Here is an 11,447-nt window from a genome sequence, read left to right as displayed (position 1 = left end):
ACCAGCCCCCTGCGCTGAGGCAGGACCAAATAGACTTAGGCCATCCCTGACAGGTGTTGTCCAACCTGTTTTTAAAAACCTCCCCTGATGGAGATTCCACAACTTTCCTTCAAAGCCTATTCCAGTACTTAACTATCCTGAAAGAAAGTTTTTTCAGAATATTTAACCTAAATCTCCCTTGCTGCAGACTAAGCCCATTGTTTCTTGTCCTATCTTCAGTGGACATGGAGAACAGCTGATCACTGTCCTCTTTATAACAGCCCTTAATATATTTGAAGACTGTTATCAGGTTCCCCCATCAGTTTTCTTTTTACAAGACTAAACTTGGCCAGTTTTTTAAAAACTTTCCTCATAGGTCAGGTTTTCTAAACCCTTTATCGTTTTTGTTGCTCTCCTCTGGACTCTCCAGTTGATCGACATCTTTCTTAAAGCATGGCACTGGACACAATACTCTAGCTGAGGCCTCAACAATGCTGAGCAGAGCAGGACAATAACTTTCTGTCTTACATAATGCACGTCTAATAAACCCCAGAATGATATTAGTTTTTTTCACAACTACATCAGAGTGACTCATATTCAATTTGTGAACTATTATAACCCCCAGATTCTTTTGAGCAGTACTACTGTCAATTCTCCAATTTGTCAAGATTGTTCTGTATTCTAATCCTGTCCTCTAAAGTGCTTGCAACCCCTCCCAGAATGGTGTCATCAGCAAATTTTATATGCATACTCTGCAATCCATTATCCAAATAATTAATGAAAATATTGAATAGTAACAAACCCAGGAAACATCCCTGTGGACCCTGCTAGATACTTTCTCCCAGTTTGACAACTAACCATAAACTACTTTTTGTGTATGGTCTTTCAACCAGTTTTGCATCCATCTTATAGTAATTTCACCTCATTTGTTTATGACAATGTCATTAGGCATGGTGTCAAAAGCCTTATTAAAATGAAGAAATATCAGGTGTACAGGTACCCACATTCACTAGGCGAATAGCCCTGCCAAAAAAGAATATTAGGTTGGTTTGGCATGATTTATTCTTGACTAATCCATGTTGGCTATTACTTATTAGCCTCTAGGTGTTTAAAATTGATTGTTTAATAATTTGTGCTCGTATCTTTCCAGATATTGAAGATAGGCTGACTGGTCTATTCCTCACATCCTGTTTGTTTCCTTTTTTAAAGATAGGTGCTATGTTTGCCCTTCTCCAGTGCTCTGGGGCTTCACATGTCCTCCAGGAGTTCTCAAAAATAATTGCTAATGGTTCTGAGATTGCTTCAGCTAGTTCTTTAAGTACCCTAGGTTGAATTAATTTATTTTACCTAAATATTCTTTAATCTGGCCTTTCCCTATTTTGGTTTGCATTCCTTCCCCCTTGTTAATATTGTGTCAAGTATCTGGTCACAATTTACCATTCTAGTGAAGGCTGAAACAAAATAGGGATTAAACACCTCAGCCTCCTTGATGTCATCCATGATTAACCCTCCTTCCCCACTAAGAAGAGGACCTATACTTTCCTTCATATTTCTCTTGCTCCTAATGTATCTATAGAACTTCTTCTTATTAAGCTTTATTTCCCTTGCTAGGTGTAATTCACTTTATGCCTTTGTGTTTCTGATTTTGTCATGACATGCTTGTGCGATTTGTTTGTACTCATCCTTAGCATGTTTCCATTATCTGTAGGATCCCTTTTTGATTTTCACATCATTAAAGAGCTTCTCATGGAGCCATATTGGTCTCTTATTAATCTTCCTAACTTTCCTTGGCCTCAGGATAGTTTGCAGTTATGCCTTTACTATTATCTCCTTGAGATACTGCCTGTGCTCCTGAACTCCTTTTGCCCTTAGATTTTCTTCCCATGGGATCTTAACTACCTGTTCTCAGTGTTTGTTAAAGTCTGTATTTTGAAGTCCACATTGTCTTTGTTCTGCTACTTTCACTCCTAGCTTTCCTTAGAATAATGAAATCATCATTTCATGATCACTTTTACCCAAATTGACTTTAAGCTTCAGATCTGTAACCAATTTCTCCCTTTTAATCATAATCAGATCTAAAATGGTGGTCTCCCAGGTACGTCCTCCACTTTCTAAAACAAAAGGTTATTCCCAATACATTCCAAAAACATATTGGATGCTATCTTTTACATAAGATGTAGAGTTTTCTAAAAAGTGAGTGTTCAATTTAATTAGAAGTGATCAAAGTGAATTTTAGCAGGGCTGCTAGAACAAGTCAATCTGGTAACATGAAGAATTGAAACATCCCAGTCCTAATCAGAAGATGGCTCATGTTGCAAATACACGCCACTTTAAAGGCAAGTCTAATATTTAAGAGTCAGCTAGCCGACTACTAAGTGTTTAACCTATGCATTTCAAAAAAGTTGATTTCCACCATATTAATCGTCAACCATCTGTGCCTAACCGCATGAGAGAGAGCTGTCAATATTTCCAGTCTAAACAATTTGAGAGAGTTAGATTTGGCTGTGGACACATCCTCTAGTTTGGGAGCTAACTTACAAATTCTAACCCCAGAAGCAAATTAACTTAAACATTTAAAATGAATTTCTGGCTCCTTTACTATTGCTTATTCCTAAGAGCACATCTCTACTTTGCAATAATTGCTCCTCCACTAAAAAAGGAAGGTCTAGTATAGATCATTGTTAACAATGACCTCTGAAAATTTGAGCCAGACTAATCAACATTCCTTGATCTTTAATCATTCATCTGACCTGTGGTGTTTTGGACTTATGTAAGATATATGGGGCCCCAATTCTTGCTAAGACTCTTCCACTTCTACCACCTTCCACTTCGGCAGCATAAAGGTGTCCTAATGTAAATGAGACACTTTCCTGGCCTTTTTAATCACCTAAAGGAACAGGACAATAAGCCACCTTGTAAGGCAGATACAAAGAACCTACAATCTCAACCTTGAATGCAGATGGAGCACTTTGTATTGCTGCTCGCAACCCTATAGCGAAAGCAGTGAATTGGATCGTTGTAACCCGTATGGAGAAAAGTATAGAACAGTGGCCTTCAACTTTTCCGGACTACTGTATCCCTTTCAGGAGTCTGATCTGTCTTGAGTACTCAAAGACTCACCTCACTGAAACTACTTGCTTACAAAATCAGGTATAAAAATAGAAATGTCACAGCCCATTATTACTGAAATTGCTTACTTTCTTATTTTTACCATATAATTGTAAAATCAGTTGGAATATAAATATTATACTTACATTTCAATGATGTAAATAAGTCGTCTGTATGAAATTTTAGTTTGTACTGACTTTGCTAGTGCTTTTTTATGTAGCCTATTGTAAAACTAGGCAAATATCTAGATAAGCTGATGTACCCCTGGAAGACCTTTACGTACCGCCAGGGGTACACATACCCCTGGTTGAGAACCACTGGTGTAGAAGATGCTATGGCCTGATCTACACTACAAACTTTGGTCAACCCAAGTTACAATGGCGTAAAGCCACCACAGTTAGTAAATTACTCGTGTGTGCATACTTTGCTGCTTGTGTCAGTGTGTCGTGTACTCACTAGGATTGCTTGTGTTGACACAAAGTGTGGTGCATGATGGGTAGGTATCCCACTGTGCCATGTGCCACCTTCTGGTGCAATGCCTTTTGAGGAACTTTTGCACTGCGTTTTGGGGGAACACGAGTCATGCCGGGGGGGCTAGGAGCAAAGGGGCAAGTTCACATCATAAAACTGTCCCATAATGCCATCCTTATCCCATAATTTTCACACACAAAAAAAAAATTCCATAAACGCATGCAGCACCTTTCACTGTCTGCTATCTCTGACAGATGCCTGGAGCCTGCACAGCCTTGCACTGTTGTTGTAAACATTGCAAACAGGACAAACCATCCTCTGGTATTTGCATAGCTTCATGAAGTACCACCACAAGAGGGGACATGATTTCTTTGGGGACAGATTGCTAAGGAACATAGCGAAAAAATATTCCCGGTGGTTGCTGGCATTCATGGAGCCGCTGCAGTTGGTGGAGAGCCCGCTTCTGGGTCTGAGAAACAAGCACTGATTGGTGGGATTGCATTTTAATGCAGGTTTGGGATGACAAGCAGTGGCTGCAGAACTTCTGGATGTGAAAGGCCATGTTCCTGGATCTGTGCTGAGCTTGCCCCAGCCCTCCACCACATGGACACCCGAACGAGAGCTGCACTGAGAGTGGTGAAGTGAGTGGCGATTGCACTCGTGAAGCTTGCAATGCTGGATTGCTACTGGTCAGTGGGAAATCATTTTGGAGTTGGAAAATCCACAGTGGGGGGCTATTGTCATGCAAGAACAAAGGACCATTAATTGTCTTCTGCTACACAGGACTGTGACTCCAGGCAGTGTGCAGGACAGCGTGAATGGATTTGCAGCACTGGGGTTCCTGAACTGCATTTGGGGAGCTAAATGGCACCTACATCCCTATTTTGGTACCAGACCACCTTGCCACAGAGCATGTCAACAGAAAGGGCTACTTTTCTACACTTATGTAAGCGTTGGTGGATCACTGAGAACATTTCTCTGTCAATGCAGCCTGGTTAGGGAAGGTGCAGGCCGCTCACATCTTTAAGAACACAGGATTGTTCAGAAAGGTGCAAGCAGGGACTTCCTTTCCCAACCAGCAGGTTACCATTGGTGATGTTGAAATGCCGATAGTGATTCTAGAGGACACAGCCTACCCCTTGCTCATGAAACCCTAAACTGGCCACCTTGACAGGTCCAAAGAAGGATGGAGCTACTGGCTCAGCAAGTGCAAAATGACAGCTAAATGTGATTTTGGTAGGATGAAGGGATGATGGTAATGTTTACTCACTAGATTAAATCTCAGTGAGAAAAACACTCCCATGGTAGTAACTGCCTGCTGCATAATATATGTGAGGTAAAGGGGGAAAAGTTGCCACCAGGGTGGAGGTCAAGTGGCTGTCTACTGACTTTGAACAGTCAGACACAAGGGCCGTTAGAAAATCTCAATGCAGAGCTATGCAGCTGAAGGAGGCCTTGAAAAACCACTTTACCAGTCAGCTGCAGAAATGTGCTGGGCTGAACAGGGCTCTTCCTGGCCCTGTTGTGTTGGCGGTTGTTAGGAATCGTGTGGTGTACATGGATGAATAGCCTGGTCTCTTAATGACCCCATGAATTATGCCTTGCTTACTGTCCACTTACAGTTATTACACTGTAGTTTTTCAGGGAACCTATGAGTTTGGCATGTCAGACTGACAATATCATCTCATATCCTGAACAAACCTTATAGAATAAGTTAAACCTTTTTGAATTAGGGTTAATTCTTTTGGGGGTACATTGTATTAAACATGAAATTGTGTGGGTGGCATTGTATGTATGTACCTTCTCTAGTAAAAAGATGGATGTTAAGGCATTTCCCCTATTACCTGCCCTTTAAAGCCACCTCTGGAAAGGTGTGCATATACGAGTTCAGACTGGATTTTCCAGGGCCCAACAGACAAAGTTTTTGTTTTTGATAAATAACCAGATTGGCCCCATTCCCTGGGATAGGGCTGGAACAAACGGGCTTACTGAGACCTCATAAGACTCAGGTTTTGTTCTGAGCTGAAGCTGGGATGTACTTGTAACCACAACGAATCCCCTGGAGTTGAAGCACTCCTCCTGCCAGAATCCATGTTTTAGGATGATCGCTGGTAAAAACATTAGCATGCCTGTAGGTTCTTATTGTTTTTAGTATGTTTATACTGTAATGCTTGTTACCTTCATAATAAAGCAGGCTTGCAGTGCTGTGTGGTAACTTACAACTGTAAACATTATACCTGTTAACCATCTCTAAAGCCAGCTAGAGAAAGCCAGCAGGGGTCGTTGGACAACCTGGGAATAGGTGCTGGGAAAATCACAGGGAAGTCAGGGGACTATGCTACCTGGAAATAGCCTGTTCAGAAGGGGGGGAGAGAACAAGAGAGATGTAGGTCTCCACCCAAGAAAGGCAACAGCTGAACATCTGAGAGTAGGTGCCCTTGCTGGACCACTGTGGGGAAATACTTATGCAGTTGTCCTGAACTGTGACATATGGTGGCAATGTGGGTGGGATCTGAAGGAGTGTGAATTGCGTAAGTGCCAACAGCAGTGAAACAAATACTGCAGAAGGAAAAGCACTGAGGAAAAAAAGAAATCTCAATAGTCTTTTTTGGGAAAGGGATAGCAAAAAGGGGGGGGGGGGGAATGAACTGTGTACAGCTGAAGAGAAATTAGCTGATTAGTTATGCGGAGAAAGGCAGATGTAGTCGAATGACCAATCAAGGAATGATGATCCAGGTTTACAGAAAACCTCCAGGCTGCTGGCAGATGGTCTAGCAGCCAGGGACAATCTTGAAGCCAATGTTATGGAGGAAAGCAGAGAAGAGGCTGACAGCAGTGAGGAATTATGCAAGCTGAAAATACCCCCTTCATATGGGAGAAAGAGATGCAGGTCTTCACCCAAGAAAGGTGATGGCCAGGGGCGCTGGAAGCCTGAAAATGGGTGCCTAAGGCTGGTGCTGGGCCCCTGAAAGGAAATACAGTTGCACTTGCCTTAAACTGCGACACCGTGGACCTGTTATATTACAAGTAATGGGTGCTTTGAGTAGCACTAGGCAGTCTGCAATGTATGTTAAAGTAATAAAGATGAATTTATTTCCAAACAATTTGTTGCATGACAAAAACAGTGCAAAATAATAACGTGCAAGTAAAAAACACACTGCAAACTTCCTAGGTTACAGAACTTTAAAAATAGAGCAGTAGAATTGTGTCCATTTCAGTCCCTTTCTGCCAAACATACAGCCACCGTGGCTCTCCTAGGTCAGTGTATCTGATGCTGTGGTTTTCCTTGCTGCCCCCAGCATGGAGTGGCAGGTGTAAAGATGTGGCCCATAAGGCCATGTGGAATGTTGAGGTGTAGGGAGCTGCTCAAATTGAGTTCTCCAGTGACTGTAAAGGGAGGCAAGCACATGACTGCTGGCCCTGTAGGGCAACAAGAGCCTGCAGCATTTGTGTTTGCTGCCTCAGAAGACCCCATTATGTCCTGGCACATCTCCCTCTCCTTTTCCAGTTGGGACTCTTGGGCCTGTCCCCAAACTGTGCTTTCCTTCTCCGGGCTGTCCGCTATATTCACCGTCCAGGCCCTCTGTTCACAGTCTGATGCAGCAGTGGCTTGCAGGATCGGGGTGAGCATGTCCTCTGTAGTCTGCTCATCTCCCTGCATGTGGAGGGGCCACTCCTCAAGGCTGCAGCAGCAGCTACTGATAAAAACAGACAAATGTATCATCAGATCTACAGGCACAACGGGAAGCAACAAGATACAGTTCAGAACGTCTTTCCCTCAGTCCCCTAAGAGTTTTAAATAAGACATGCTTACTGCCACTTCAGCTAGGAGTGGCTCGGCACAGCACTGCTCTCCAGCCACAGCCATAGTGAGTAGGGCCTGCCATGGGTAAGGAGTGGGGAAATGCGGAGGGAATTGTTTAGGCCTCTAGTTCCATGGGCATGAGTACAGGGCAGTCGCACTGAGCAGTGGCACTATTTTCCACAGGCGATTTTAGCTGATCTCTCACTCCTGAGGGGCACGAAGAGCGAGAACACAGTCTGTATGCCACTAGTCTGTTTACTGCTGCAATCATCATGGAAAGTGCTCTGCCCCAGAGAAGGAAACTAGGCTGCCATCCCTAGAACTCTTCAGGAGAGCACTGCAGAATGTCTCCATGGAAGTTTTATCCAGCTCTTTCAGGATACCAGGAACGTGCTTATGTATATAAACAAACTGCTCTTCATGGTCCGCCCACCTAATGCTACAGGGGACTGAAAAACAGAAAATCCTGCCTCTGTTTGTACAGGTAAAACAATGAAAAGTAGCTACCTGTGTCCAGCTAACCTGGGGTTTGGCTGGGCACCAATTTGACAGTTTAAACTTTGTAAGGGAGACTTCATGCACAAGCGTACCCAGGTAAGATTGGATCGAGCTCATCCATGCTTGGCTGGCTGGACTGACTAGACTGTGGTGGAGGCTCAAAAATATCCTGGCTCGCAGATTAGCTGGACCACCCTCTCCACCCCCCATGTGTCGCCTCCTTGATGTTCAGAGGAAAAGTCTGTGTCTTGGGTTCCTTGAAGGTATCCATGGTGGTCCGCAGGATGCTGGTGGGATCTCCACCACATATGGCTTGCAGCTCATTGTAAAAGCAGATTGATGTTGGCCTCCCTGGCCTTGTGATGTGCCTGCTGCAGTGCCTTTGCTTTCATGTCATACTGCTGCTGATCCCTGTTGCACTCCTTTGCCTGCATCCCCCCCACACAATCTTTTCATAGATGTCCATGTTTCTATGGCTGGGCCATAGCTCTGCCTGCACAGTCTCTTCTTGCCAGCGGCCCAGGAGATCCAATACCTTCTAGCTACTTCAGGCAAGAGCATGTCTAGAGCAGTGTTTCTCAACCTTTTAAGTAGCAAGTACCCCCTAACTTCTGAAAATGTTAATAAGTACCCCAGCACTCAATATTCCACAGGATTTTATATTTACAGACTAATGTGAGCCATAAGTTGGAAGAAGGGCTGAATATATAGGCCGTGATATGACAAATGTCAGATCTAGTGTGGGTAGGGTTACCACCTTTACACCAGGGATGCGCAACTCAAGTATATACCTGGGCTAGCAGTGATGTTGGCCAAAGCTAGGAGGCTTTGAGTGGCATGCCAATGCTGGGGAATATAAAGCACCGTGCCAAATTGTATGCCATAGATTTGAGAGGAGGAAGGAGTGAGAGAGAGACAGGCAAAGAGGGTAACTGGTGAAATCTGGGGCTGTCATAGATGTTAATTTCAATGCTCAGCTACAGCAGTGAAATTGACAAGTTTTCTGGGCACTGGGCTTTGAGTCAGGGAGGGGGGCTGCCACCCAATCCAAGCTGGGGCAGAGGCAGCTTCTGCGCCAACTGGGACCCATGGATGTGGGCAGCCACCTGCCCACGTCTTCCAGCTGGGATGCTTGAGGCTGTCCCTCGGCTTGGAGCCGGGAGGCAGGCAGCTGCCACCCAGCTGTGAGGCCAGCTCTTGAGATGCAGGAGGCAGCCACCGGGCTCCCACCTGGGAGCTGGGACCAGGCAGGAAGTGGGAAGCTGCCGCCCGCCTCCCCCAGAAGCTAGTGGCTGCTACCTGCCTCCCAGTTGGGAGCTGTGACCAGGCAGGAAGCTAGGAGCTGCCGCTTGCTTCCCAGCTAGGAGCTGCGACTGGACAGGAAGCGGGAGGGCTGCCCCAGAAGCCAGGTGCTGCCACACACCTCCCATCGGGGAGCTGGGGCTGGGTGAGAAGTGGGCTGCTGCCGCCTGCTTCCCCAGAAGTCAGCAGCTGCCACCTGCCTCCGCTTCACTCTGTTTTTTACCCAGGTACCTCCGCCTGTGTCTCGCAGACCCCCAGGGACACGCATACTACAGGTTGAGAAACTATGGTCTAGAGCAGTGGTTCTCAACCTTCCCCCCATCCCCCAAGTACCACTCGGGTCAGGTACAGTCTTCTTCGGAGTACCACGCATACCACCGGTTGAGAACCGCTGGTCTAGAGTATATAGCCAAAAAGGTCTGTTGCACACCACACGGGAGAGCAGCTAGGTGTGCTCACCAAGCTGAGCAATCAGGAAAAGGGATGCCTTCCAGTTTCTGTGACCCCGAGCAGTGGAGTTCATCATTGTGACCAAAGTGGTCACTGGCTGGCAATGTGCAACTGCTACTGTAGGGCCTACATCAGGGTTATTATAAATCACACACTGTCTACACTTACCCTGTCTACTATAGTATGTCAACCATGGTTCAGTCTGGTTTGGGGGTGTTCCTGTGTTGCCATAATGGGCACTTACAATGGCAGGAGACCAATTTCAGCATAGACACATGCACAAATAGGCAGATGTAAGGCATCTTACTTCATCTATCTTTGTAGCTTAGACTAGACCTAACAAACCCTTCAGTCTTAATTCTGCAAGTTTTGTACAATTACAAGTTCATCACACATGGTACATTTTTGTTTTGATTAGGGATTTTGTGAAAATAAACTTAAATAATAATTTTGTTTTTGCATAGTTAATTTAAATCAACTATTGGCTCCTCATTCTCTCTCCTACTGAGGATTTAGATGCCATAGCAGTGAAGTGATAAACATTCCCTACAGAATGCTTTGGAAGAGATCACATCTCACAACCCTCCTGGCTTTCACTTACTTTGAGTAAAACTGTAAATCATCTGAGGTATGACGCTGTAGTGCTGGCCACCTAGCCACAGGAAATGATTATTCATTGGGATAGATATATGAATGTACATCTTTTTGCTGCCAAAAAACAACAAACATTGAAGATCAAGTCAAATTTAGAATCTGATTAAGTGTCTGGTCAAATGGTGTACTTCACCTCTGGGTATCCAAGGTAGCTTCTGGCAAGTTTTTTTTCCTACTAGCCAGTCCTTGTTTAAGGTGAAACATTTTTACTCGCATTTGTGTTTTGTTGGTATGTTTAAAGTTTACCACCAGTGGGAGCACGTTTAAGCTCTGCAGCTGGTGGCCTGCCTTTTGGCAGGGTCACATTTACAGAGGAGGCTTTTAGTTACATAGCTGGAAGGCCACTGCCACACACGTAGGACGGCCCATCCTTCCTTCCGAAGTTTTAAAATGTATGGTTTCTTAATGATCGAAACTTTAGTATGTCTACGCTGCACACTCCTTTTGGCACCTCCCTAGCACAGGAATAAATAGCAATGTAGATGATGAGGCACTGCTTAGGCAAGTAAGGACACTCCTGACATCTGGGTATGTACCCTGGAGGGCTCTCTGCTTACCTAAGCAGAGCTTTCCCCTCTACCCTGCTGAAAATAACAGTGAAGCATCCCACTGCTGGAGTCTTTCCCACCGCAGGAAAAGACTCCAGCGGTGAGGAAAGACTCCAGCAGCTGAGAGGAAGTGAGGAAATATTCTGCTCCCCGCTGCCACTCTCCAGCTGAGCCTTTCACCAACACATGTAGCTACACATCAGTGTGAACGCAGCCTGCTTTTCATTGTGGCACGCAGCTACATGTACCTTACATGCCACCACAAGAGGTGTGCAGCATGGCTAGAGTGGAAGAGAAAAATGACAAGTGGCAGAGTTACCTTAATGAATGTGATTAGTATAAATGATGCAAAGCCCAATCTGAGAAGCAAATTCTAAGTTATTTAAACTTTTAAATTATTGCATTGTTGATAGTCTGTCCTTGTTGATTTCTATTGGTGTAGAATGATTCCATCACATTTAACGTCCTCCCCCATCAGAATTTCTAACAAAGAAATGCAGGTTAAACTATTTGTTGCCAGTGGTTTGCTTTTAGTTGCCAGTCATCTCATCTGAAAGAATTTCTGAAGGCTCTTTCACTGCCACTCTTATTCAGTGCATCTCTGTATCTCTTGTTTCAAGGCAGCATTGAGA

This window comes from Emydura macquarii, unplaced genomic scaffold, assembly GCF_026122565.2.
Source record: "Emydura macquarii macquarii isolate MOO-44397 ecotype Brisbane River unplaced genomic scaffold, CSIRO-AGI_Emac_v2 contig_1477, whole genome shotgun sequence".
NCBI lineage: Eukaryota > Metazoa > Chordata > Testudines > Chelidae > Emydura > Emydura macquarii.
Note: the sequence above shows the minus strand (reverse complement) of the source record.